The 26,664-nt window shown below is 44.4% G+C and overlaps 11 non-coding genes and 1 pseudogene across 11 annotated transcripts; 4 read left to right on the top strand and 8 right to left on the bottom strand.

Annotated features, from left to right (window-relative positions):
- Positions 1 to 26,664, bottom strand: part of LOC130222237 (oocyte zinc finger protein XlCOF6-like) — a 314,140-nt pseudogene that overhangs the window by 115,838 nt on the left and 171,638 nt on the right.
- Positions 1,050 to 1,122, bottom strand: trnar-ucg (transfer RNA arginine (anticodon UCG)). The gene has a single exon. It is a non-coding gene; the product is annotated as a tRNA-Arg (tRNA).
- Positions 1,574 to 1,645, top strand: trnap-agg (transfer RNA proline (anticodon AGG)). The gene has a single exon. It is a non-coding gene; the product is annotated as a tRNA-Pro (tRNA).
- trnar-ucg (transfer RNA arginine (anticodon UCG)) lies at positions 2,715 to 2,787 on the bottom strand. Its single transcript has one exon. It is a non-coding gene; the product is annotated as a tRNA-Arg (tRNA).
- trnap-agg (transfer RNA proline (anticodon AGG)) lies at positions 3,240 to 3,311 on the top strand. The gene has a single exon. It is a non-coding gene; the product is annotated as a tRNA-Pro (tRNA).
- trnar-ucg (transfer RNA arginine (anticodon UCG)) lies at positions 4,379 to 4,451 on the bottom strand. Its single transcript has one exon. It is a non-coding gene; the product is annotated as a tRNA-Arg (tRNA).
- trnap-agg (transfer RNA proline (anticodon AGG)) lies at positions 4,903 to 4,974 on the top strand. The gene has a single exon. It is a non-coding gene; the product is annotated as a tRNA-Pro (tRNA).
- trnar-ucg (transfer RNA arginine (anticodon UCG)) lies at positions 6,042 to 6,114 on the bottom strand. The gene has a single exon. It is a non-coding gene; the product is annotated as a tRNA-Arg (tRNA).
- Positions 6,566 to 6,637, top strand: trnap-agg (transfer RNA proline (anticodon AGG)). The gene has a single exon. It is a non-coding gene; the product is annotated as a tRNA-Pro (tRNA).
- trnar-ucg (transfer RNA arginine (anticodon UCG)) lies at positions 7,705 to 7,777 on the bottom strand. Its single transcript has one exon. It is a non-coding gene; the product is annotated as a tRNA-Arg (tRNA).
- On the bottom strand, positions 24,736 to 24,808 carry trnak-uuu (transfer RNA lysine (anticodon UUU)). The gene has a single exon. It is a non-coding gene; the product is annotated as a tRNA-Lys (tRNA).
- trnas-cga (transfer RNA serine (anticodon CGA)) lies at positions 26,467 to 26,548 on the bottom strand. Its single transcript has one exon. It is a non-coding gene; the product is annotated as a tRNA-Ser (tRNA).

Here is a 26,664-nt window from a genome sequence, read left to right as displayed (position 1 = left end):
AAGCAGTGGTGCTGTGCTATCTATGGTGTTTCTGTGTTAATTTTAGCAGCTTTTGCTGTGACTTTAGTGAATGAACATTTAGTGGACTTCTGATCTAAATCAGTCTAACATGTACAATTATACAGACAAAAAAAGGAGCGGCAATGATTCGGTTGTTAGATTTGTTTATGGATCTTGAACAACCCACCAGCTTTATATGTAAGCACCATTTTTTGCTTTGTACACAGTCTCTTCTCTGTAGGCACCATGCAGGATTCAAAATGGCCTTTCGCGTTAGGTATCTCGTTTCCCTTTTAGTCATAACAGGTAATATGCATGGCAATGCAGGAAGTTAATGACATGCAAACACATCTCAAGAAGGTTTTCACAGCTACCGTGTTTCATCCACCAAACATTGCTCCCAAATTGAGGTGAGACTTTCAAAGACAACCCAGATTGGACTTGAACCAACAATTCCAAGCCCCGAAGGTTGATGCCTTATCCATTAGGCCACTGGGCCATTTCGCCAATCATTTGTCATGGATCTTTTGTATGCCTTCAACAAGATGCCAACGCATGGAAAACTGCACTTTAGGATCTGGATGCCAGTTTGCATTCCGTCAAATAAGATGTGTGCAACTAATGGTCAAACATTTTCTTTGTGCAATCATCCACATTCGTGTCTCATTGGTCCTGGGTATGGTTCTCGCGTATGGTGTGACTGGTCTTGAGTTTCAAATTCCAGACAAGGCCACTCTCATTAACTTGAAATCACAACCTTTCTGCAGCTATTTTCTTGTTTGCATTTCATCATCATCCACATAACAAGAGACCATTAGTTGAAAGCCACGAGGTATTTGAAGTCAAGATCTCCATTACCATAGCTTAGCGGAACCTTTTAGGTTTGTAACGTGACAGTGAGATTCAAGCAAGATTGGGTGAATCTTTATTTGAAGTGTGCAGCAAGTCTAAGAATTCGAAGCTAACCATTGTCCTCAGAACATCACGCCTAAGTTTTGAGAATACCAGTCGGAATTGTTTCACACAACTTAAATTTAACCCAACAAAGACAACCCAGATGGGACTTGAACCCACAATCTCCAGCTTCGAAGGTTGATGCCTTATCCATTAGGCCACTGGGTCAACACTAGCCTTTGTCATATCTGATGTATGGCTCAGGAAGTTCTTGTAACTCAGAAAGACAGTACTTTAGGATCCCTATGCCATATTGCATTCAGACGATCTGGTGTGTACACCTAATGACAAAACAGCTTCTCTGAGGAGTTTTCCATTGTCATGTCGTTTTGACCTAAGGGTATGAACCTAGCTTTTGAGGGTAACACTGGATTGTCTTGCACAGTCAACTTAAAAGGAACTGCATCAAAGACAACCTAGTTGGTACTTTAAACCCACAATCCCCAGCTTCGAAGGCTGGTGCCTTATCCATTAGGCCACTGGACTGTTTTTATACTTACTGTGAACTGTAATATGCCTCCAGAGAGTTGCTGACACACGTAACAAAAACAACATGAACAAAGAGTAGATTGGATTGGTCTCACAGAATTTCTTGTGGCACTGCAGGTTCCTTCTACAGGGCTCGTTGGTCTAGGGGTATGATTCTCGCTTAGGGTGCGAGAGGTCCCGGGTTCAAATCCCGGACGAGCCCTACGACTGTCATAGAAAAGCAGTGGTGCTGTGCTATCTATGGTGTTTCTGTGTTAATTGTAGCAGCTTTTGCTGTGACTTTAGTGAATGAACATTTAGTGGACTTCTGATCTAAATCAGTCTAACATGTACACTTATACAGACAAAAAAAGGAGCGGCAATGATTCGGTTGTTAGATTTGTTTATGGATCTTGAACAACCCACCAGCTTTATATGTAAGCACCATTTTTTTGCTTTGTACACAGTCTCTTCTCTGTAGGCACCATGCAGGATTCAAAATGGCCTTTCGCGTTAGGTATCTCGTTTCCCTTTTAGTCATAACAGGTAATATGCATGGCAATGCAGGAAGTTAATGACATGCAAACACATCTCAAGAAGGTTTTCACATCTACCGTGTTTCATCCACCAAACATTGCTCCCAAATTGAGGTGAGACTTTCAAAGACAACCCAGATTGGACTTGAACCAACAATTCCAAGCCCCGAAGGTTGATGCCTTATCCATTAGGCCACTGGGCCATTTCGCCAATCATTTGTCATGGATCTTTTGTATGCCTTCAACAAGATGCCAACGCATGGAAAACTGCACTTTAGGATCTGGATGCCAGTTTGCATTCCGTCAAATAAGATGTGTGCAACTAATGGTCAAACATTTTCTTTGTGCAATCATCCACATTCGTGTCTCATTGGTCCTGGGGTATGGTTCTCGCGTATGGTGTGACTGGTCTTGAGTTTCAAATTCCAGACAAGGCCACTCTCATTAACTTGAAATCACAACCTTTCTGCAGCTATTTTCTTGTTTGCATTTCATCATCATCCACATAACAAGAGACCATTAGTTGAAAGCCACGAGGTATTTGAAGTCAAGATCTCCATTACCATAGCTTAGCGGAACCTTTTAGGTTTGTAACGTGACAGTGAGATTCAAGCAAGATTGGGTGAATCTTTATTTGAAGTGTGCAGCAAGTCTGAAGAATTCGAAGCTAACTATTGTCCTCAGAATCATCACGCCTAAGTTTTGAGAATACCAGTCGGAATTGTTTCACACAACTTAAATTTAACCCAACAAAGACAACCCAGATGGGACTTGAACCCACAATCCCCAGCTTCGAAGGCTGATGCCTTATCCATTAGGCCACTGGGTCAACACTAGCCTTTGTCATATCTGATGTATGGCTCAGGAAGTTCTTGTAACTCAGAAAGACAGTACTTTAGGATCCCTATGCCATATTGCATTCAGACGATCTGGTGTGTACACCTAATGACAAAACAGCTTCTCTGAGGAGTTTTCCATTGTCATGTCGTTTTGACCTAAGGGTATGAACCTAGCTTTTGAGGGTAACACTGGATTGTCTTGCACAGTCAACTTAAAAGGAACTGCATCAAAGACAACCCTAGTTGGTACTTTAAACCCACAATCCCCAGCTTCGAAGGCTGGTGCCTTATCCATTAGGCCACTGGACTGTTTTTATACTTACTGTGAACTGTAATATGCCTCCAGAGAGTTGCTGACACACGTAACAAAAACAACATGAACAAAGAGTAGATTGGATTGGTCTCACAGAATTTCTTGTGGCACTGCAGGTTCCTTCTACAGGGCTCGTTGGTCTAGGGGTATGATTCTCGCTTAGGGTGCGAGAGGTCCCGGGTTCAAATCCCGGACGAGCCCTACGACTGTCATAGAAAAGCAGTGGTGCTGTGCTATCTATGGTGTTTCTGTGTTAATTTTAGCAGCTTTTGCTGTGACTTTAGTGAATGAACATTTAGTGGACTTCTGATCTAAATCAGTCTAACATGTACAATTATACAGACAAAAAAAGGAGCGGCAATGATTCGGTTGTTAGATTTGTTTATGGATCTTGAACAACCCACCAGCTTTATATGTAAGCACCATTTTTTGCTTTGTACACAGTCTCTTCTCTGTAGGCACCATGCAGGATTCAAAATGGCCTTTCGCGTTAGGTATCTCGTTTCCCTTTTAGTCATAACAGGTAATATGCATGGCAATGCAGGAAGTTAATGACATGCAAACACATCTCAAGAAGGTTTTCACAGCTACCGTGTTTCATCCACCAAACATTGCTCCCAAATTGAGGTGAGACTTTCAAAGACAACCCAGATTGGACTTGAACCAACAATTCCAAGCCCCGAAGGTTGATGCCTTATCCATTAGGCCACTGGGCCATTTCGCCAATCATTTGTCATGGATCTTTTGTATGCCTTCAACAAGATGCCAACGCATGGAAAACTGCACTTTAGGATCTGGATGCCAGTTTGCATTCCGTCAAATAAGATGTGTGCAACTAATGGTCAAACATTTTCTTTGTGCAATCATCCACATTCGTGTCTCATTGGTCCTGGGGTATGGTTCTCGCGTATGGTGTGACTGGTCTTGAGTTTCAAATTCCAGACAAGGCCACTCTCATTAACTTGAAATCACAACCTTTCTGCAGCTATTTTCTTGTTTGCATTTCATCATCATCCACATAACAAGAGACCATTAGTTGAAAGCCACGAGGTATTTGAAGTCAAGATCTCCATTACCATAGCTTAGCGGAACCTTTTAGGTTTGTAACGTGACAGTGAGATTCAAGCAAGATTGGGTGAATCTTTATTTGAAGTGTGCAGCAAGTCTAAGAATTCGAAGCTAACTATTGTCCTCAGAATCATCACGCCTAAGTTTTGAGAATACCAGTCGGAATTGTTTCACACAACTTAAATTTAACCCAACAAAGACAACCCAGATGGGACTTGAACCCACAATCCCCAGCTTCGAAGGCTGATGCCTTATCCATTAGGCCACTGGGTCAACACTAGCCTTTGTCATATCTGATGTATGGCTCAGGAAGTTCTTGTAACTCAGAAAGACAGTACTTTAGGATCCCTATGCCATATTGCATTCAGACGATCTGGTGTGTACACCTAATGACAAAACAGCTTCTCTGAGGAGTTTTCCATTGTCATGTCGTTTTGACCTAAGGGTATGAACCTAGCTTTTGAGGGTAACACTGGATTGTCTTGCACAGTCAACTTAAAAGGAACTGCATCAAAGACAACCTAGTTGGTACTTTAAACCCACAATCCCCAGCTTCGAAGGCTGGTGCCTTATCCATTAGGCCACTGGACTGTTTTTATACTTACTGTGAACTGTAATATGCCTCCAGAGAGTTGCTGACACACGTAACAAAAACAACATGAACAAAGAGTAGATTGGATTGGTCTCACAGAATTTCTTGTGGCACTGCAGGTTCCTTCTACAGGGCTCGTTGGTCTAGGGGTATGATTCTCGCTTAGGGTGCGAGAGGTCCCGGGTTCAAATCCCGGACGAGCCCTACGACTGTCATAGAAAAGCAGTGGTGCTGTGCTATCTATGGTGTTTCTGTGTTAATTTTAGCAGCTTTTGCTGTGACTTTAGTGAATGAACATTTAGTGGACTTCTGATCTAAATCAGTCTAACATGTACACTTATACAGACAAAAAAAGGAGCGGCAATGATTCGGTTGTTAGATTTGTTTATGGATCTTGAACAACCCACCAGCTTTATATGTAAGCACCATTTTTTTGCTTTGTACACAGTCTCTTCTCTGTAGGCACCATGCAGGATTCAAAATGGCCTTTCGCGTTAGGTATCTCGTTTCCCTTTTAGTCATAACAGGTAATATGCATGGCAATGCAGGAAGTTAATGACATGCAAACACATCTCAAGAAGGTTTTCACAGCTACCGTGTTTCATCCACCAAACATTGCTCCCAAATTGAGGTGAGACTTTCAAAGACAACCCAGATTGGACTTGAACCAACAATTCCAAGCCCCGAAGGTTGATGCCTTATCCATTAGGCCACTGGGCCATTTCGCCAATCATTTGTCATGGATCTTTTGTATGCCTTCAACAAGATGCCAACGCATGGAAAACTGCACTTTAGGATCTGGATGCCAGTTTGCATTCCGTCAAATAAGATGTGTGCAACTAATGGTCAAACATTTTCTTTGTGCAATCATCCACATTCGTGTCTCATTGGTCCTGGGGTATGGTTCTCGCGTATGGTGTGACTGGTCTTGAGTTTCAAATTCCAGACAAGGCCACTCTCATTAACTTGAAATCACAACCTTTCTGCAGCTATTTTCTTGTTTGCATTTCATCATCATCCACATAACAAGAGACCATTAGTTGAAAGCCACGAGGTATTTGAAGTCAAGATCTCCATTACCATAGCTTAGCGGAACCTTTTAGGTTTGTAACGTGACAGTGAGATTCAAGCAAGATTGGGTGAATCTTTATTTGAAGTGTGCAGCAAGTCTAAGAATTCGAAGCTAACTATTGTCCTCAGAACATCACGCCTAAGTTTTGAGAATACCAGTCGGAATTGTTTCACACAACTTAAATTTAACCCAACAAAGACAACCCAGATGGGACTTGAACCCACAATCCCCAGCTTCGAAGGCTGATGCCTTATCCATTAGGCCACTGGGTCAACACTAGCCTTTGTCATATCTGATGTATGGCTCAGGAAGTTCTTGTAACTCAGAAAGACAGTACTTTAGGATCCCTATGCCATATTGCATTCAGACGATCTGGTGTGTACACCTAATGACAAAACAGCTTCTCTGAGGAGTTTTCCATTGTCATGTCGTTTTGACCTAAGGGTATGAACCTAGCTTTTGAGGGTAACACTGGATTGTCTTGCACAGTCAACTTAAAAGGAACTGCATCAAAGACAACCTAGTTGGTACTTTAAACCCACAATCCCCAGCTTCGAAGGCTGGTGCCTTATCCATTAGGCCACTGGACTGTTTTTATACTTACTGTGAACTGTAATATGCCTCCAGAGAGTTGCTGACACACGTAACAAAAACAACATGAACAAAGAGTAGATTGGATTGGTCTCACAGAATTTCTTGTGGCACTGCAGGTTCCTTCTACAGGGCTCGTTGGTCTAGGGGTATGATTCTCGCTTAGGGTGCGAGAGGTCCCGGGTTCAAATCCCGGACGAGCCCTACGACTGTCATAGAAAAGCAGTGGTGCTGTGCTATCTATGGTGTTTCTGTGTTAATTTTAGCAGCTTTTGCTGTGACTTTAGTGAATGAACATTTAGTGGACTTCTGATCTAAATCAGTCTAACATGTACAATTATACAGACAAAAAAAGGAGCGGCAATTATTCGGTTGTTAGATTTGTTTATGGATCTTGAACAACCCACCAGCTTTATATGTAAGCACCATTTTTTTGCTTTGTACACAGTCTCTTCTCTGTAGGCACCATGCAGGATTCAAAATGGCCTTTCGCGTTAGGTATCTCGTTTCCCTTTTAGTCATAACAGGTAATATGCATGGCAATGCAGGAAGTTAATGACATGCAAACACATCTCAAGAAGGTTTTCACAGCTACCGTGTTTCATCCACCAAACATTGCTCCCAAATTGAGGTGAGACTTTCAAAGACAACCCAGATTGGACTTGAACCAACAATTCCAAGCCCCGAAGGTTGATGCCTTATCCATTAGGCCACTGGGCCATTTCGCCAATCATTTGTCATGGATCTTTTGTATGCCTTCAACAAGATGCCAACGCATGGAAAACTGCACTTTAGGATCTGGATGCCAGTTTGCATTCCGTCAAATAAGATGTGTGCAACTAATGGTCAAACATTTTCTTTGTGCAATCATCCACATTCGTGTCTCATTGGTCCTGGGGTATGGTTCTCGCGTATGGTGTGACTGGTCTTGAGTTTCAAATTCCAGACAAGGCCACTCTCATTAACTTGAAATCACAACCTTTCTGCAGCTATTTTCTTGTTTGCATTTCATCATCATCCACATAACAAGAGACCATTAGTTGAAAGCCACGAGGTATTTGAAGTCAAGATCTCCATTACCATAGCTTAGCGGAACCTTTTAGGTTTGTTACGTGACAGTGAGATTCAAGCAAGATTGGGTGAATCTTTATTTGAAGTGTGCAGCAAGTCTAAGAATTCGAAGCTAACCATTGTCCTCAGAACATCACGCCTAAGTTTTGAGAATACCAGTCGGAATTGTTTCACACAACTTAAATTTAACCCAACAAAGACAACCCAGATGGGACTTGAACCCACAATCCCCAGCTTCGAAGGCTGATGCCTTATCCATTAGGCCACTGGGTCAACACTAGCTTTTGTCATATCTGATGTATGGCTCAGGAAGTTCTTGTAACTCAGAAAGACAGTACTTTAGGATCCCTATGCCATATTGCATTCAGACGATCTGGTGTGTACACCTAATGACAAAACAGCTTCTCTGAGGAGTTTTCCATTGTCATGTCGTTTTGACCTAAGGGTATGAACCTAGCTTTTGAGGGTAACACTGGATTGTCTTGCACAGTCAACTTAAAAGGAACTGCATCAAAGACAACCCAGTTGGTACTTTAAACCCACAATCCCCAGCTTCGAAGGCTGATGCCTTATCCATTAGGCCACTGGGTCAACACTAGCCTTTGTCATCTCTGATGTATGGCTCAGGAAGTTCTTGTTACTCAGAAAACAGTTCTTTAGGATCCCTATGCCATATTGCATTCAGACGATCTGATGTGTACACCTAATGACAAAACAGCTTCTCTGAGGAGTTTTCCATTGTCATGTCTTTTTGACCTAAGGGTATGAACCTAGCTTTTTAAAGGTAATACTGGATTGTCTTGCACAGTCAACTTAAAAAGAACTGCATCAAAGACAACCCAGTTGGTACTTTAAACCCACAATCCCCAGCTTCAAATGCTGGTGCCTTATCCATTAGGCCACTGGACTGTTTTATACTTACTATGAACTGTAATATGCCTCCAGGGAGTTGCTGACACACGTAACAAAAACAACATGAACAAAGAGTAGAGTGGATCGGTCTCACAGATTTTTTGTGGCACTGCAGACTGCTTCTACAGGGTTCTTTGGTTCGGGGGTATTTTTCTGGCTTTGGGTGCGAGAGATCCCGGGTTCAAATCCCGGACGAGCCCTACGACAGTCATAGAAAAAGCAGCGGTGCTGTGCTATCCAAGGTGTTTTTATGTTAATTGTAGCAGCTTTTGCTGTGACTTTACTTAATGAACATTTAGTGGACTTCTGATCTAAATCAGTCTAACATGTACACTTATACAGACAAAAAAAGGAGCGGCAATGATTCGGTTGTTAGATTTGTTTATGGATCTTGAACAACCCACCAGCTTTATATGTAAGCACCATTTTGTCTTTGTACACAGTCTCTTCTCTGTAGGCACCATGCAGGATTCAAAATGGCCTTTCGCGTTAGGTATCTCGTTACCCTTTTAGTCATAAGAGGTAATATGCATGGCAATGCAGGAAGTTAATGACATGCAAACACATCTCAAGAAGGTTTTCACAGCTACCGTGTTTCATCCACCAAACATTGCTCCCAAATTGAAGTGAGACCTTCAAAGACAACCCAGATGGGACTTGAACCAACAATCCCAAGCCCTGGAGGTTGATGCCTTATCCCTTGGCCACTGGGCCATTTCGCCAATCATTTGTCATGGATTTTTTGTATGCCTTCAACAAGATGCCAACGAAAAGATAGTCTGCTGACCGTAAGTTACTTTTCAAGTTCTTATCTGTTTACTTTCATCTGGATAGTATCTGTAGATTGTCTTTAAATGTTCTTAGGCAATCAACACAATATCTACAGCATGTAAACATTTATTAAACTTTCGGTAAGATAAGTGTTACCAATTTAGGTTGTAGATGTTCAACAGTGTATCAGTAGATATGCAACAAATCCTCAACAAGTTTTCAGAACATTGACCACCAAGATGTTTGTTGTTATTGTCTGCATGTAGTTGTTATCCAGTTTATGAATAGACTTTGAGTAAACATTCAGATGCCTATAAGTAGCAACGCAAGATATTTTAACATGAACTTTAATCAAATATAAAATTAGGGTTAGGTACAATCTAAGAGTGTTCAATTAACTATTTGTTGCATTTAACCTAACTTTCAGTAGACAGTTATTTTACTTTAAAGGGCACATAGTTTACCTATTTTTTATGATTTAATATTAATATTATGGTTCTTCTGAGTGTGCCAGTTTAGGTTCAGTTTAAAACACAATTCAGATTTTTTTATTATAATGTGTTAAAAAGTGTCATGTTGGGGGCGTGTCCACAGTTCGCTGATTTATGGGTGTGTTGCTTCACATGTAAATTTGTTTCGGCTTCCTGCCCAATTTAACAAGGGGGCGGAGCCATGAGCTCACCCGCTCTGTGTTTGGGCAGACTGAGAGAAGGAGCAGGAGTGAGAGGTTTAGCAATCAGTCGTACATGTATGACTCGGACACAGACCAAGCAGAGAGTACAAAATCATATGTGTCTTTGTACAGTTTTACAGCCAACTGTGTGCTAGTTTCAAGTGCCGAGCTTGTACACAGAAACTAATAACCATGCACACTGAATTAACTTTGACTGAGGCACCGGATGCATCGCTAGAAGCCGCGACACGGCACACCAGACACTCTCTGTGGCAGGGCAGAAACATGAAGTTTCCCGAATCGTCGCGCCGTTGTGTGTACCCTGATAGAAACCTATGTTTAGAATTCTAAAACGCATGGCGCAGCGTCAGGTGTAGCAGCACCTAGTTAAGATCACAGGGAGCTTCTGGGATCGCGAGAAATACAAACGGCTGAAGTATAAGGTAGACTCGATGAGAAGTACACATGTTTGCAAACCTACCTAAAGATACAACCAATAATTCCGATTAGAGCGATAATGTGGAGAATATTGCTCTTGTGTTGAGCCCAATGAGCCTTGCATCTAAAATAGAGCTAGCGTGTTCCTTTAGTGATATCGCTTTGACTCACGCTGAAAATGGCGGACGTGAATCAACAAACTGAGGATATGATGACGCGCCTGTCAATCAATATTGGTGGGCGGGGGGACCGCTCTCCTACGTAAAGTTGCGGTCTGTCTGAAAACCGCTCCAATTGCTCCATCGTTTTTATGTTGTTAAATTGAAAAAAAAGCACTGGGTGTGCTTATATCACCCCAATATGACGGTCTATACACCATACATGCACACATGTCTGTCCAAAAAGCTTGAAAAGTAGACTTTTTTTACCATAGGTGCCCTTTAATATTATAACAAATAAATAACAAGTCTGGTATATCCAGATACTACTAGCTAACTATATTTATATATTCTACTATGTACTATACTACACCTGTCTTATCTGCCTCTGAGCTAACTTACCTGAACTGTCTCTATCAGATGTCCATTCTGCATCATTCTCATGGTCACTAAAACCCATCTCACCCTCATTTTCATCTGCAGAAAGAGACAGTTCTTTCCTTTACTTCTTTCACTTACCATAGAACATGGTGGTGCTCGCTAATACACTGTTCCCTGTATTCATATCTATTCAAAAGTAGTATTGCCATGAAAACTAGATTTTATCCATAATGCAAATGCCATTAACACATGACTAATCAACATTATATTACTAGCATTCATGTTGTTATTGTTACAAATTAATAGTTCACAGCTGACCTTGCTAGCTAGCTAACCCATTGCAATATTGCACATTCCACTATTGCACAGTGTTGCCATTTGGTAACACATACAGTTGATGGATTTACAAAAAAACTAATTTGATTCAAATAAATTTGAGTTGTGGATATGTCATCATGACGTACTGGAGGTGATGTTTCAGATTTATTTTGTGGATCTGACATAATTTGATCCTTTGTTTTTTTGACGTTTACATTTGCATTTAGCAACTCCTCATAATAAACGCCAGTCTGTCAGAAATCACGCTACAGAAAAACACAGCATGTCATGTGACTTAACCAAAGCACATCATTGGCTACACTTAGGTCTTCTCTTTACAACAAATAATAATAATAATAATAATAATAATAATAATAATGTTGGTCTTAAAGAAATTAACATAAACATCATGTTGCCATATGTTAACACTATACAGTAGAGCAGGGGTGGGCAAACTCAGTCCTGGAGGGCCAATGTCCTGCACAGTTTATTATTGTATTATTGTAATTTGTATATTTATTTATTGAATTATTTATTTGTTTTGCATTGCCAAAGGTAATACATTTTTGATGAAGAACTTTACTACTCATTTGCAGGCAGTGCAAGAAGTCATGTGGACGAATTAGGAAAAGTGTAAGGACAAAGTCCATATTTTCCTATTCCCATGCATGATCTCTAGTAGCCCGTCCTCTAGTATTCTGCATAGACATTTTTTTCCACTCTGTGTTTTTACAGTAATACAACATTGCAGTATTTAGATTTTCACAACGTCTCCATATGCGACAAGTGGATATGATGTTAGATGGCATCTCAAATAATAGTGCAACTCTGTCTGAGATGTCCACAAAACTGCGAAGTGTATGTGTGAGAAGCATGAGGAGATTAAGGAAGAAAAAAGGACAACGAATTGGTGGGATCAACATATTTTTAACTGAAACCATTGTGTGTGTGTGTGTGTGTGTGTGTGTGTGTGTATATATATATATATATATATATATATATATATATATATATATATATATATATATATATATGTTGCTAGGCGGTTGCTAAGTGGTTGCTAGGTGGTTGCTAGGCAGTTGCTAAGGTGTTGCTAGGTGGTTGCTAAGGAGTTGCTAGGCGGTTGCTAAGGTGTTGCTAAGTGGTTGCTATGCGGTTGCTAAGGTGTTGCTAGATGGTTGCTAAGGTGTTGCTAGGCGGTTGCTAGGTGGTTGCTAAGGTGTTGCTAGGTGGTTGCTAGGCGGTTTATAAGGTGTTGCTAGGTGGTTGCTAGGCGGTTTATAAGGTGTTGCTAGGTGGTTGCTAGGCTGTTGCTAAGGTGTTGCTAGGTGGTTGCTAAGGAGTTGCTAGGTGGTTGCTAAGGTGTTGCTAGGTGGTTGCTAGGCGGTTGCTAAGGTGTTGCTAGGTGGTTGCTAAGGAGTTGCTAGGCGGTTGCTAAGGTGTTGCTAGGTGGTTGCTATGCGGTTGCTAGGTGGTTGCTAAGGTGTTGCTAGATGGTTGCTAAGGTGTTGCTAGGTGGTTGCTAAGGTGTTGCTAGGCGGTTGCTAAGGTGTTGCTATGTGGTTGCTAGGCGGTTGCTAAGGTGTTGCTAGGTGGTTGCTAAGGTGTTGCTATGTGGTTGCTAAGGTGTTGCTAGGTGGTTGCTAGGCGGTTGCTAAGGTGTTGCTAGGCGGTTGCTAAGGTGTTTCTAGGTGGTTGCTACGCGGTTGCTAAGGTGTTGCTAGGTGGTTGCTAGGCGGTTGCTAAGGTGTTGCTAGGCTGTTGCTAAGGTGTTGCTATGTGGTTGCTAAGGTGTTGCTAGGTGGTTGCTAGGCGGTTGCTAAGGTGTTGCTAGGTGGTTGCTAGGCAGTTGCTAAGGTGTTGCTACGTGGTTGCTACGCGGTTGCTAAGGTGTTGCTAGGTGGTTGCTAGGCGGTTGCTAAGGTGTTGCTAGGCGGTTGCTAAGGTGTTGCTATGTGGTTGCTAAGGTGTTGCTATGTGGTTGCCAGGCGGTTGCTAAGATGTTGCTAGGTGGTTGCTAGGCGGTTGCTAAGGTGTTGCTAGGTGGTTGCTAGGCGGTTGCTAAGAAGTTGCTAGGTGGTTGCTAAGGTGTTGCTAGGTGGTTGCTAGGTGGTTGCTAGCCGGTTGCTAAGGTGTTGCTAAGTGGTTGCTAGGCGGTTGCTAAGGTGTTGCTAGGCGGTTACTAAGGTGTTGCAGGTGGTTGCTAGGCGGTTGCTAAGGTGTTGCTAGGTGGTTGCTAGGCTGTTGCTAGGCGGTTGCTAAGGTGTTGCTAGGCGGTTGCTAAGGTGCTGCTAGGCGGTTGCTAAGGTGTTGCTATGCGGTTGCTAGGCTGTTGCTAGGCGGTTGCTAAGGTGTTGCTAGGCTGTTGCTAAGGTGTTGCTATGTGGTTGCTAGGCGGTTGCTTAGGTGTTGCTAGGCGGTTGCTAAGGTGTTGCTAGGTGGTTGCTAGGCGGTTGCTAAGGTGTTGCTAGGTGGTTGCTAGGCGGTTGCTAAGGTGTTGCTAGGTGGTTGCTAAGGTGTTGCTAGGCGGTTGCTAAGGTGTTGCTATGCGGTTGCTAAGGTGTTGCTATGTGGTTGCTAAGGTGTTGCTATGTGGTTGCTAGGCGGTTGCTACGCGGTTGCTAAGGTGTTGCTAGGTGGTTGCTAGGCGGTTGCTAAGGTGTTGCTAGGTGGTTGCTAGACGGTTGCTAAGGTGTTGCTACGTGGTTGCTAAGGTGTTGCTAGGCGGTTGCTAAGAAGTTGCTAGGTGGTTGCTAGGCGGTTGCTAAGGTGTTGCTAGGTGGTTGCTAAGGTGTTGCTAGGTGGTTGCTAAGGTGTTGCTAGGCGGTTGCTAAGGTGTTGCTAGGTGGTTGCTAGGCGGTTGCTAAGGTGTTGCTAGGTGGTTGCTAGGCGGTTGCTAAGGTGTTGCTACGTGGTTGCTAAGGTGTTGCTAGGCCGTTGCTAAGGTGTTGCTAGGCAGTTGCTAGGTGTTGCTAGGTGGTTGCTAAGGTGTTGCTAGGTGGTTGCTAAGGTGTTGCTAGGCGGTTGCTAAGGTGTTGCTAGGTGGTTGCTAGGCGGTTGCTAAGGTGTTGCTAGGTGGTTGCTAGGCGCTTGCTAAGGTGTTGCTACGTGGTTGCTACGCGGTTGCTAAGGTGTTGCTAGGTGGTTGCTAGGCGGTTGCTAAGGTGTTGCTAGGTGGTTGCTAGGCGGTTGCTAAGGTGTTTCTAGGTGGTTGCCATGCGGTTGCTAAGGTGTTGCTAGGTGGTTGCTAGGCGGTTGCTAAGGTGTTGCTAAGTGGTTGCTAGGTGTTGCTAGGCGGTTGCTAAGGTGTTGCTATGTGGTTGCTAAGGTGTTGCTAGGTGGTTGCTAAGGTGTTGCTAGGTGGTTGCTAGGCGGTTGCTAAGGTGTTGCTAGGTGGTTGCTAAGGTGTTGCTAAATGGTTGCTAGGCTGTTGCTAGGCGGTTGCTAAGGTGTTGCTAGGTGGTTGCTAAGGTGTTGCTAGGTGGTTGCTAAGGTGTTGCTAGGCGGTTGCTAAGGTGTTGCTAGGTGGTTGCTACGCGGTTGCTAAGGTGTTGCTAGGTGGTTGCTAGGCGGTTGCTAAGGTGTTGCTAGGTGGTTGCTAGGCGGTTGCTAAGGTGTTGCTAGGTGGTTGCTAAGGTGTTGCTAAGTGGTTGCTAAGGTGTTGCTAGGTGGTTGCTAGGCGGTTGCTAAGGTGTTGCTAGGTGGTTGCTAAGGTGTTGCTAGGCGGTTGCTAAGGTGTTGCTAGGTGGTTGCTATGCGGTTGCTAGGTGGTTGCTAAGGTGTTGCTAGGTGGTTGCTAAGGTGTTGCTATGCGGTTGCTAAGGTGTTGCTATGTGGTTGCTAAGGTGTTGCTATGTGGTTGCTAGGCGGTTGCTAAGGTGTTGCTAGGTGGTTGCTAGGCGGTTGCTAAGGTGTTGCTAGGTGGTTGCTAGGCAGTTGCTAAGGTGTTGCTAGGTGGTTGCTAGGCGGTTGCTAAGGTGTTGCTAGGCGGTTGCTAAGGTGTTGCTATGTGGTTGCTAAGGTGTTGCTAGGTGGTTGCTAGGCGGTTGCTAAGGTGTTGCTAGGTGGTTGCTAGGCGCTTGCTAAGGTGTTGCTACGTGGTTGCTACGCGGTTGCTAAGGTGTTGCTAGGTGGTTGCTAGGCGGTTGCTAAGGTGTTTCTAGGTGGTTGCTAGGCGGTTGCTAAGGTGTTGCTAGGTGGTTGCTAGGCGGTTGCTAAGGTGTTTCTAGGTGGTTGCCATGCGGTTGCTAAGGTGTTGCTAGGTGGTTGCTAGGCGGTTGCTAAGGTGTTGCTAAGTGGTTGCTAGGTGTTGCTAGGCGGTTGCTAAGGTGTTGCTATGTGGTTGCTAAGGTGTTGCTAGGTGGTTGCTAAGGTGTTGCTAGGTGGTTGCTAGGCGGTTGCTAAGGTGTTGCTAGGTGGTTGCTAGGCGGTTGCTAGGCGGTTGCTAAGGTGTTGCTAGGTGGTTGCTAGGCGGTTGCTAAGGTGTTGCTAGGTGGTTGCTAGGCGGTTGCTAAGGTGTTGCTAAGTGGTTGCTAGGCGGTTGCTAAGGTGTTGATAGGCGGTTGCTACGCGGTTGCTAAGGTGTTGCTATGTGGTTGCTAGGCGGTTGCTAGGTGGTTGCTAAGGTGTTGCTAAGGTGTTGCTAGGCGGTTGCTAAGGTGTTGCTATGTGGTTGCTAGGCTGTTGCTAAGGTGTTGCTAGGCTGTTGCTAAGGTGTTGCTATGTGGTTGCTAGGCGGTTGCTAAGGTGTTGCTAGGCGGTTGCTAAGGTGTTGCTAGGTGGTTGCTAGGCGGTTGCTAAGGTGTTGCTAGGTGGTTGCTAAGGTGTTGCTAGGTGGTTGCTAGGCGGTTGCTAAGAAGTTGCTAGGTGGTTGCTAAGGTGTTGCTAGGTGGTTGCTAGGTGGTTGCTAGCCGGTTGCTAAGGTGTTGCTAAGTGGTTGCTAGGCGGTTGCTAAGGTGTTGCTAGGCGGTTACTAAGGTGTTGCAGGTGGTTGCTAGGCGGTTGCTAAGGTGTTGCTAGGTGGTTGCTAGGCTGTTGCTAGGCGGTTGCTAAGGTGTTGCTAGGCGGTTGCTAAGGTGCTGCTAGGCGGTTGCTAAGGTGTTGCTATGCGGTTGCTAGGCTGTTGCTAGGCGGTTGCTAAGGTGTTGCTAGGCTGTTGCTAAGGTGTTGCTATGTGGTTGCTAGGCGGTTGCTTAGGTGTTGCTAGGCGGTTGCTAAGGTGTTGCTAGGTGGTTGCTAGGCGGTTGCTAAGGTGTTGCTAGGTGGTTGCTAGGCGCTTGCTAAGGTGTTGCTACGTGGTTGCTACGCGGTTGCTAAGGTGTTGCTAGGTGGTTGCTAGGCGGTTGCTAAGGTGTTGCTAGGTGGTTGCTAGGCGGTTGCTAAGGTGTTTCTAGGTGGTTGCCATGCGGTTGCTAAGGTGTTGCTAGGTGGTTGCTAGGCGGTTGCTAAGGTGTTGCTAAGTGGTTGCTAGGTGTTGCTAGGCGGTTGCTAAGGTGTTGCTATGTGGTTGCTAAGGTGTTGCTAGGTGGTTGCTAAGGTGTTGCTAGGTGGTTGCTAGGCGGTTGCTAAGGTGTTGCTAGGTGGTTGCTAAGGTGTTGCTAAATGGTTGCTAGGCTGTTGCTAGGCGGTTGCTAAGGTGTTGCTAGGTGGTTGCTAAGGTGTTGCTAGGTGGTTGCTAAGGTGTTGCTAGGCGGTTGCTAAGGTGTTGCTAGGTGGTTGCTACGCGGTTGCTAAGGTGTTGCTAGGTGGTTGCTAGGCGGTTGCTAAGGTGTTGCTAGGTGGTTGCTAGGCGGTTGCTAAGGTGTTGCTAGGTGGTTGCTAAGGTGTTGCTAAGTGGTTGCTAAGGTGTTGCTAGGTGGTTGCTAGGCGGTTGCTAAGGTGTTGCTAGGTGGTTGCTAAGGAGTTGCTAGGCGGTTGCTAAGGTGTTGCTAGGTGGTTGCTATGCGGTTGCTAGGTGGTTGCTAAGGTGTTGCTAGGTGGTTGCTAAGGTGTTGCTATGTGATTGCTAAGGTGTTGCTATGTGGTTGCTAAGGTGTTGCTATGTGGTTGCTAGGCGGTTGCTAAGGTGTTGCTAGGTGGTTGCTAGGCGGTTGCTAAGGTGTTGCTAGGTGGTTGCTAGGCAGTTGCTAAGGTGTTGCTAGGTAGTTGCTAGGCGGTTGCTAAGGTGTTGCTAGGCGGTTGCTAAGGTGTTGCTATGTGGTTGCTAAGGTGTTGCTAGGTGGTTGCTAGGCGGTTGCTAAGGTGTTGCTAGGTGGTTGCTAGGCGGTTGCTAAGGTGTTGCTACGTGGTTGCTACGCGGTTGCTAAGGTGTTGCTAGGTGGTTGCTAGGCGGTTGCTAAGGTGTTTCTAGGTGGTTGCTAGGCGGTTGCTAAGGTGTTGCTAGGTGGTTGCTAGGCGGTTGCTAAGGTGTTTCTAGGTGGTTGCCATGCGGTTGCTAAGGTGTTGCTAGGTGGTTGCTAGGCGGTTGCTAAGGTGTTGCTAAGTGGTTGCTAGGTGTTGCTAGGCGGTTGCTAAGGTGTTGCTATGTGGTTGCTAAGGTGTTGCTAGGTGGTTGCTAAGGTGTTGCTAGGTGGTTGCTAGGCGGTTGCTAAGGTGTTGCTAGGTGGTTGCTAGGCGGTTGCTAGGCGGTTGCTAAGGTGTTGCTAGGTGGTTGCTAGGCGGTTGCTAAGGTGTTGCTAGGTGGTTGCTAGGCGGTTGCTAAGGTGTTGCTAAGTGGTTGCTAGGCGGTTGCTAAGGTGTTGATAGGCGGTTGCTACGCGGTTGCTAAGGTGTTGCTATGTGGTTGCTAGGCGGTTGCTAGGTGGTTGCTAAGGTGTTGCTAAGGTGTTGCTAGGCGGTTGCTAAGGTGTTGCTATGTGGTTGCTAGGCTGTTGCTAAGGTGTTGCTAGGCTGTTGCTAAGGTGTTGCTATGTGGTTGCTAGGCGGTTGCTAAGGTGTTGCTAGGCGGTTGCTAAGGTGTTGCTAGGTGGTTGCTAGGCGGTTGCTAAGGTGTTGCTAGGTGGTTGCTAAGGTGTTGCTAGGTGGTTGCTAGGCGGTTGCTAAGAAGTTGCTAGGTGGTTGCTAAGGTGTTGCTAGGTGGTTGCTAGGTGGTTGCTAGCCGGTTGCTAAGGTGTTGCTAAGTGGTTGCTAGGCGGTTGCTAAGGTGTTGCTAGGCGGTTACTAAGGTGTTGCAGGTGGTTGCTAGGCGGTTGCTAAGGTGTTGCTAGGTGGTTGCTAGGCTGTTGCTAGGCGGTTGCTAAGGTGTTGCTAGGCGGTTGCTAAGGTGCTGCTAGGCGGTTGCTAAGGTGTTGCTATGCGGTTGCTAGGCTGTTGCTAGGCGGTTGCTAAGGTGTTGCTAGGCTGTTGCTAAGGTGTTGCTATGTGGTTGCTAGGCGGTTGCTTAGGTGTTGCTAGGCGGTTGCTAAGGTGTTGCTAGGTGGTTGCTAGGCGGTTGCTAAGGTGTTGCTAGGTGGTTGCTAGGCGGTTGCTAAGGTGTTGCTACGTGGTTGCTAAGGTGTTGCTAGGCGGTTGCTAAGGTGTTGCTATGCGGTTGCTAAGGTGTTGCTATGTGGTTGCTAAGGTGTTGCTATGTGGTTGCTAGGCGGTTGCTACGCGGTTGCTAAGGTGTTGCTAGGTGGTTGCTAGGCGGTTGCTAAGGTGTTGCTAGGTGGTTGCTAGACGGTTGCTAAGGTGTTGCTACGTGGTTGCTAAGGTGTTGCTAGGCGGTTGCTAAGAAGTTGCTAGGTGGTTGCTAGGCGGTTGCTAAGGTGTTGCTAGGTGGTTGCTAAGGTGTTGCTAGGTGGTTGCTAAGGTGTTGCTAGGCGGTTGCTAAGGTGTTGCTAGGTGGTTGCTAGGCGGTTGCTAAGGTGTTGCTAGGTGGTTGCTAGGCGGTTGCTAAGGTGTTGCTACGTGGTTGCTAAGGTGTTGCTAGGCCGTTGCTAAGGTGTTGCTAGGCAGTTGCTAGGTGTTGCTAGGTGGTTGCTAAGGTGTTGCTAGGTGGTTGCTAAGGTGTTGCTAGGCGGTTGCTAAGGTGTTGCTAGGTGGTTGCTAGGCGGTTGCTAAGGTGTTGCTAGGTGGTTGCTAGGCGCTTGCTAAGGTGTTGCTACGTGGTTGCTACGCGGTTGCTAAGGTGTTGCTAGGTGGTTGCTAGGCGGTTGCTAAGGTGTTGCTAGGTGGTTGCTAGGCGGTTGCTAAGGTGTTTCTAGGTGGTTGCCATGCGGTTGCTAAGGTGTTGCTAGGTGGTTGCTAGGCGGTTGCTAAGGTGTTGCTAAGTGGTTGCTAGGTGTTGCTAGGCGGTTGCTAAGGTGTTGCTATGTGGTTGCTAAGGTGTTGCTAGGTGGTTGCTAAGGTGTTGCTAGGTGGTTGCTAGGCGGTTGCTAAGGTGTTGCTAGGTGGTTGCTAAGGTGTTGCTAAATGGTTGCTAGGCTGTTGCTAGGCGGTTGCTAAGGTGTTGCTAGGTGGTTGCTAAGGTGTTGCTAGGTGGTTGCTAAGGTGTTGCTAGGCGGTTGCTAAGGTGTTGCTAGGTGGTTGCTACGCGGTTGCTAAGGTGTTGCTAGGTGGTTGCTAGGTGGTTGCTAAGGTGTTGCTAGGTGGTTGCTAGGCGGTTGCTAAGGTGTTGCTAGGTGGTTGCTAAGGTGTTGCTAAGTGGTTGCTAAGGTGTTGCTAGGTGGTTGCTAGGCGGTTGCTAAGGTGTTGCTAGGTGGTTGCTAAGGTGTTGCTAGGCGGTTGCTAAGGTGTTGCTAGGTGGTTGCTATGCGGTTGCTAGGTGGTTGCTAAGGTGTTGCTAGGTGGTTGCTAAGGTGTTGCTATGCGGTTGCTAAGGTGTTGCTATGTGGTTGCTAAGGTGTTGCTATGTGGTTGCTAGGCGGTTGCTAAGGTGTTGCTAGGTGGTTGCTAGGCGGTTGCTAAGGTGTTGCTAGGTGGTTGCTAGGCAGTTGCTAAGGTGTTGCTAGGTGGTTGCTAGGCGGTTGCTAAGGTGTTGCTAGGCGGTTGCTAAGGTGTTGCTATGTGGTTGCTAAGGTGTTGCTAGGTGGTTGCTAGGCGGTTGCTAAGGTGTTGCTAGGTGGTTGCTAGGCGCTTGCTAAGGTGTTGCTACGTGGTTGCTACGCGGTTGCTAAGGTGTTGCTAGGTGGTTGCTAGGCGGTTGCTAAGGTGTTGCTAGGTGGTTGCTAGGCGGTTGCTAAGGTGTTGCTAGGTGGTTGCTAGGCGGTTGCTAAGGTGTTTCTAGGTGGTTGCCATGCGGTTGCTAAGGTGTTGCTAGGTGGTTGCTAGGCGGTTGCTAAGGTGTTGCTAAGTGGTTGCTAGGTGTTGCTAGGCGGTTGCTAAGGTGTTGCTATGTGGTTGCTAAGGTGTTGCTAGGTGGTTGCTAAGGTGTTGCTATGTGGTTGCTAGGCGGTTGCTAAGGTGTTGCTAGGTGGTTGCTAGGCGGTTGCTAAGGTGTTGCTAAGTGGTTGCTAAGGTGTTGCTAGGTGGTTGCTAGGCGGTTGCTAAGGTGTTGCTAGGTGGTTGCTAGGCGGTTGCTAAGGTGTTGCTAGGTGGTTGCTAGACGGTTGCTAAGGTGTTGCTAAGTGGTTGCTAGGCGGTTGCTAAGGTGTTGATAGGCGGTTGCTACGCGGTTGCTAAGGTGTTGCTATGTGGTTGCTAGGCGGTTGCTAGGTGGTTGCTAAGGTGTTGCTAAGGTGTTGCTAGGCGGTTGCTAAGGTGTTGCTATGTGGTTGCTAGGCTGTTGCTAAGGTGTTGCTAGGCTGTTGCTAAGGTGTTGCTATGTGGTTGCTAGGCGGTTGCTAAGGTGTTGCTAGGCGGTTGCTAAGGTGTTGCTAGGTGGTTGCTAGGCGGTTGCTAAGGTGTTGCTAGGTGGTTGCTAAGGTGTTGCTAGGTGGTTGCTACGTGGTTGCTAAGGTGTTGCTATGTGGTTGCTAGGTGGTTTCTGAGGTGTTGCTAAACAAAGTTTAGTCTGTTAAAAGATGTCAGTGTACCTGGCACCATACCTTTCAATAAATGCTAGAGAAAACTAGTTATAGAACATTTACACCATCAACAAAGTTGAACATAAACAAAACAGTGTTTAGTGTTTTGATTTACTTGAAGATCTTTAGAATCATTTTCTCTTCAAATTTCTAAAAGTGTGTTTCTTTATCTGAAGAATAAAGTTTGTTTTATTGTTTTCATTGAATTTTTGTCTTATTTTAAATTATATTTAATATTTAAACACAAACTGACATTTCCAACGGGGTTTTAAAACAAAACTTAATGTCAAATTAATATATTAATGTTGATAATATTATGATATAAATGTTAATAAAACTAGAGCTGTCAACTGATTAAAAAATTAACTAATTAATCACACTTTTTATTGTAATTAATTATAATTAATTGCGAAACGTCATATTTATTACAGAAATAAAAACACAGGCATGTAAGAGCCATTTGAATTCCAAAACAATTAGTGCCAATAACAAACAAAAATGATTTCCATGCTGGATTCTAAGTGGACTGCAAAAAAAAAAATCCAAAATACAGGCATTGCAGATATGGAAAATGATAATAAAGTATTAAATACAAACATTTGTACTCATTGTAAAGTTGTATTGCTGCGAGTTGAGAACATTAATTATAAAGTAGAAATCATTTTGCTTAGTCCTGCTTAACATTTAGCCAGTTGCTAAGACAGTCCAATCTGTTGATATTATCGGGGGACAATGTGGCCAAGGGGTACATCAAAGGCACGTACCAAAGACTATAGACTTCTTACAGGGTTATGGTTATACAAATTTGATTTTCTCGATCGTAGAATTAGATCAAATGCGATAAAGTATCTCCAGGTGGTTGTTTTCGCAGAATAAAGCCGATCAGTCTTATAAAACAGTGCATCACAAGTCTGTTGGGCATTATTCTGCGATAACGACTGCCTGTATGTGATTTATACCTTACATAAAGACTGTGTATAACATAGTGCCTAATGTTGTTTTGTTGGTTCACCTTTTGCTATTGAAGCAGCTCTAAAAATGTTTTTTTGATCACTATTTTTAGGTGAGAATTGGCCCCAATACTTCAATCACAGGTGAACAGTTTGCCCATGTGAATTAGACTGACCCTAAAATGGCCACAAAAGATCTCTTAGTAGCCGTGTTTGGAAGGAACACCTTTAGTACACACTGCTGCACTGGCAAATGTTCAAATGCCTTCAGAGACAAAGCAGCTAAGCCACAACTGGACTCCAAATAAGTCTCTGACATCATCGGTAAGTTTTTTTTCCCTAAAAAAATATTTTGTAAATATTGTCATATTTTAAGATGTTAAAAACAAAAGTATGCAAATATAATTATATAATTACACTCAGGACTTTGCTATCTACTTTAAAACTATGTCAGGCCTTGAGATTTAGCATTAAAACAAAATTGTCAATTATTTCTCAGAGTATTGGTCACTTGGCAGATAGAAAAAAATTCAAATAAAATAAGTCTGCATAAACGGTATTAATTAAGTATTAATTATGCTCAGACATTTATACATTTATAAATCTAAATCAGTGTGTTATGTGGAGTCAAGTTTAATTTTTGCTTTATGAGTTATTAGTTTTGTTAAACAGTTTATAGTCATATCTTAAATCAAATATAAAGTTAAAATTTTTAAACAAACCATGGCTGGTTTGGGTACTGCTGAGTGCTGTGGCTGGAGGGGTGGGGGGGTGGTGGGTCTTTTGCTCTTAGATGTGGTTTGGGTCTAAATATGTTTCTTTTTCTTAACTCTGACAGTTTACATGAAAAATAAATATAATGTTGAAGCCAGCCAAATAAGAAAGCCAGTCTCCCAAAAATGCACTGATTAAGTGCAAAATGACAAAAAGACACCACAATTTTGCGTAATTTTTCAGAACTTTGTGTGTGAATATTTTTTATCTGCTCATATAATGAAAACTGAATTCAAATTGAACAATGTTGAAACAACTGGACATAATTTTGTTGCCCTTTTTAAATCAATATTTTCAGAGGTTTGTGCACTAATGCTGTTCTCTAATATAGGTTGCACAAAAATTAAGGTGTCAAGGTGACTTTTCATAAGACAGTCACAGATACAAAAGAAAAGTGTACATTTAGGATTCCATTAAAATCCCATATACTTGTCATATAAGTCGTATTAGACAATCTGATGGATTCCTTTAGGTTTTAAGGTTCCAAAAACAAATAGGAATTCTAAATGGAATCCTATACAGAAATCCTATTGGAATTTCTAACATATTTTGGAACCTTTCCTAAAGGATTCCAATAGGATTTCTTTATAGGATTCCATTGAGAATTCCAGTTGGAATTTCCACGTGGGGTGCGTGCGTACAATTCTGAACAGTATCCCAAGCATAAACGTCAGACATACACTAGACTGTTTAGAGCTGACTCCAGACCTATGAAACGGATCCACAATCAAATAGAACACACACACTTAAATATAATCTGTTTCTTATCCGAGGCTGAGTGTAGTCTCAGCCGTCTTTATCAAAACTGGTTAAAAACTGGTATAATCTACATTCAGGCTGTTATATCCTTACTACACAAAGTCTATCTTGAATAAAAAGTAGAATCACTTTAAAAGAATTAACCGTAAAAACAGCAAAATCCCTTAAGACATTTTAGATAGTATTAACTCTTAGAAATAACAAGGGAGACAGTTGCTTCCGGTCCTCAGCCCTCAGCTCCACTCAAGGTCTCCGTGACCTCTGACCTAGTTTGGTGGCTCCTGAAAAAGTTATAAAGAGACAGGCAAACGCACTGAACGTTCTTATATTAAGCAATGTGTTAACTTATTCATTAGTTAAAATCAATTCAAAGTTAATTACTCATTCAGATAATCAAATAATTATATAAAAATAATGAGAAACAAGATGATAAGGAAAGGATAAACGTTGATTCATGCTGAGATGGATAGGAAGGTAAAAATCCGAATCCTCTACGCTCTACAAAAGTTGGCTTACACGCCCAAACAGGGACTTGAACCCAGAAACGTCAGATGAAAAGTCTGACGCTCTACCGACTGAGTTATCCGGGATCACTGGAGGATTAGCTTAGATTTAAGCGCTTGTGACATGTCAGAGTAGCAGCGTGCACTGAAAAGTGGGCTGTACAAAACAGGTGGCAAGAGGCAGGTGTGATGCCAATGTCACCTTAAGGAATCCTGCCGTGACCCTGATTCGAAGCGGGGTTGCTGCGGCCACAATGCAGAGTACTAACCACAATCCGTTCACGGCAAGTTACCGGACAGCCGTTGTGGCCCCTGTGTGGCATGTTTCTCCCTCTGATTTGCCCCTTTCGGTTCAGTGAGCACACGCTGTTGTTTTTCTCCTGCTACCAGCATGACGCTTTTCCCAAGTAACGCTGGAATTGCAAACATTTGATGACTGTTGCAAGTTTAAAAAGGAAGAGGACGAGCACGTGGTCTGCAGGACCCCAATGGATTTCTAATGCACCACCTTAACCACTCGGGCACAACTACAAGACTGCCTGTGCTCTCCATGTCCTCATGCCTAGTACACGTGTTGTGCATCCAGATGAAACTTTTAGCAAGCAATAGCTCACTGGCAAAAGCTGTGGCTCCGCAAGAAGAGCCTTACACGCCCAAGCAGGGACTTGAACCCTGGACCCTCAGATTAAAAGTCTGATGCTCTACCGACTGAGCTATCCGGGCTCCATGGCAGTGCCTTGCAAGTAGGCAAGGTTTAGGGTTGTGGTCGGCGCAGACCTTTACGGTACACAAAAGTTTACCGTGAGGTGGGGTTTGGACTTGTGGTTGGTGTAGATGTTGCTAAAACACAACAGGTTACTGTGAGGTTGGGTTTATGGTTGTTGTAGAACCGGGGTTGCTGCGGCCACAACGCAGAGTACGAACCACAATACGATCACGGCGAGCTACGGGACAGCCACTGCAGCCTCGCTCTCTGTCATACGTCTTTGAAAATGGAGGGCCCCCAGGGCAGTCAGTAGTCGCACGCTGCGGTTTTATTTTTGTTGCTTTTCCCTACCAGCACATCCCTTTTGCGAAGAAACACTGGGGTTGCAAACAATCAAGGAAAGTCGCAAACTAAATCCTGCGGGCAGCCTGGACGTAGTCGGCAGGATTCGAACTTGCGCGGGGAGACCCCAATGGATTTCTAGTCCATCGCCTTTACCACTCAGCCACGACTACGAAGCTTGACTTTTCCATTGTGCTCTTGCCTGGCGCATTGGTCGTGCTGCCCGATGACATGTAGAGCAAGCAAGAGCTCACCAGCAATAGATGTCGCTTGTAGGGATGGTATGCAGTTTAACCCAAAGAATGACCAGTCTGTCAGACAAAGAAGAGCCGGAGTCAGAGATTTAAATAAATAAATAAATAAAGTTTACTGAAGATAGTTTGCAGTTACATCAGCAGAAGCCAGCTTCAACACTCACCATGAGTTCCTAGGGCGCTCTGCTTACAATCACAAATCAATAACAATTTTACTCTTACATAAGGTCATTAACTGCGTCACGCATATAGGTGTTCTAACCTGATTGGATAAAACACAGATAGACTAGGAAAATTTCCACGTGGGGTGCGTGCGTACAATTCTGAACAATATCTCAAGCATAAACTTCAGACATCCACTAGACTGTTTAGAGCTGACTCCAGATCTGTGAAACGGATCCACAATCAAATAGAACACACACACTTAAAGTATAATCTGTTTCTTATCCGAGGCTAAGTGTAGTCTCAGCCGTCTTTATCAAAACTTGTTAAAAACCAGTATAATCTACATTCAGGCAGTTATATCCTTACCGGCTGACAACACTTTCTCATCACAGCACAGACCTGCGTCCTCTTAAAAAAAACAGATGCAGTCGTCCTCCAGGAAACGGCGTTTCAGAGCTGTGCCATGCCACTGCTGAGCTGCACCGTGAAAGACATTGAAGTCATTAGGTGTTACCAAAGCCATGGTCCAAAAGCATGGCCAAAAGCACATTTCGCCTGGGCCTTTTGGAACTGTGCTAGCATCAGTCTTGAAAAGAGCTGTGCATAAAGCAACTCTCCGGAAGCAGATGGAGTGGGGAAAATGTGCCACAAAGGGACAGCCAAAAAGGACTGGGTGACTTGGAAAAAAACTATCAAATCCCAATCTTGATGAGCCGTACAAGATGTTGCTGTCGATTTATTGAACGTTTCTCTAGGCAACATCAGAGTGTAGGGACTACAAAAAAAGCTAAATTGCGACTAGTTGCTGGACTTGAATTATTTAATAGGGGATTAAACACGCAGGCCCACAACCAAACAACGCAAAAGCCACAGTTCCTCTCACAGAGAGAAAAAGCAAAAGCAGCTGGCTGTTCCGTAGTCGGCAGGGTTCGAACCTGCGCGGGAAGACCCCAATGGATTTCGAGTCCATCGCCTTAACCTCTCGGCCATGACTACGCATGGGGGCAGCCTGTTGACTTTTTTTGCTGAATTTGGGCAACAGTGAACGCAGCACAGTTGGGACATAAATGGCCTGAGGTTGTAAAAAGCAGCACAAGCATGGCTCGCAGTTA

Source organism: Danio aesculapii, chromosome 4 (genome assembly GCF_903798145.1).
Source record: "Danio aesculapii chromosome 4, fDanAes4.1, whole genome shotgun sequence".
NCBI lineage: Eukaryota > Metazoa > Chordata > Actinopteri > Cypriniformes > Danionidae > Danio > Danio aesculapii.
Note: the sequence above shows the minus strand (reverse complement) of the source record. Positions and strands in the feature narration are given on the sequence as shown.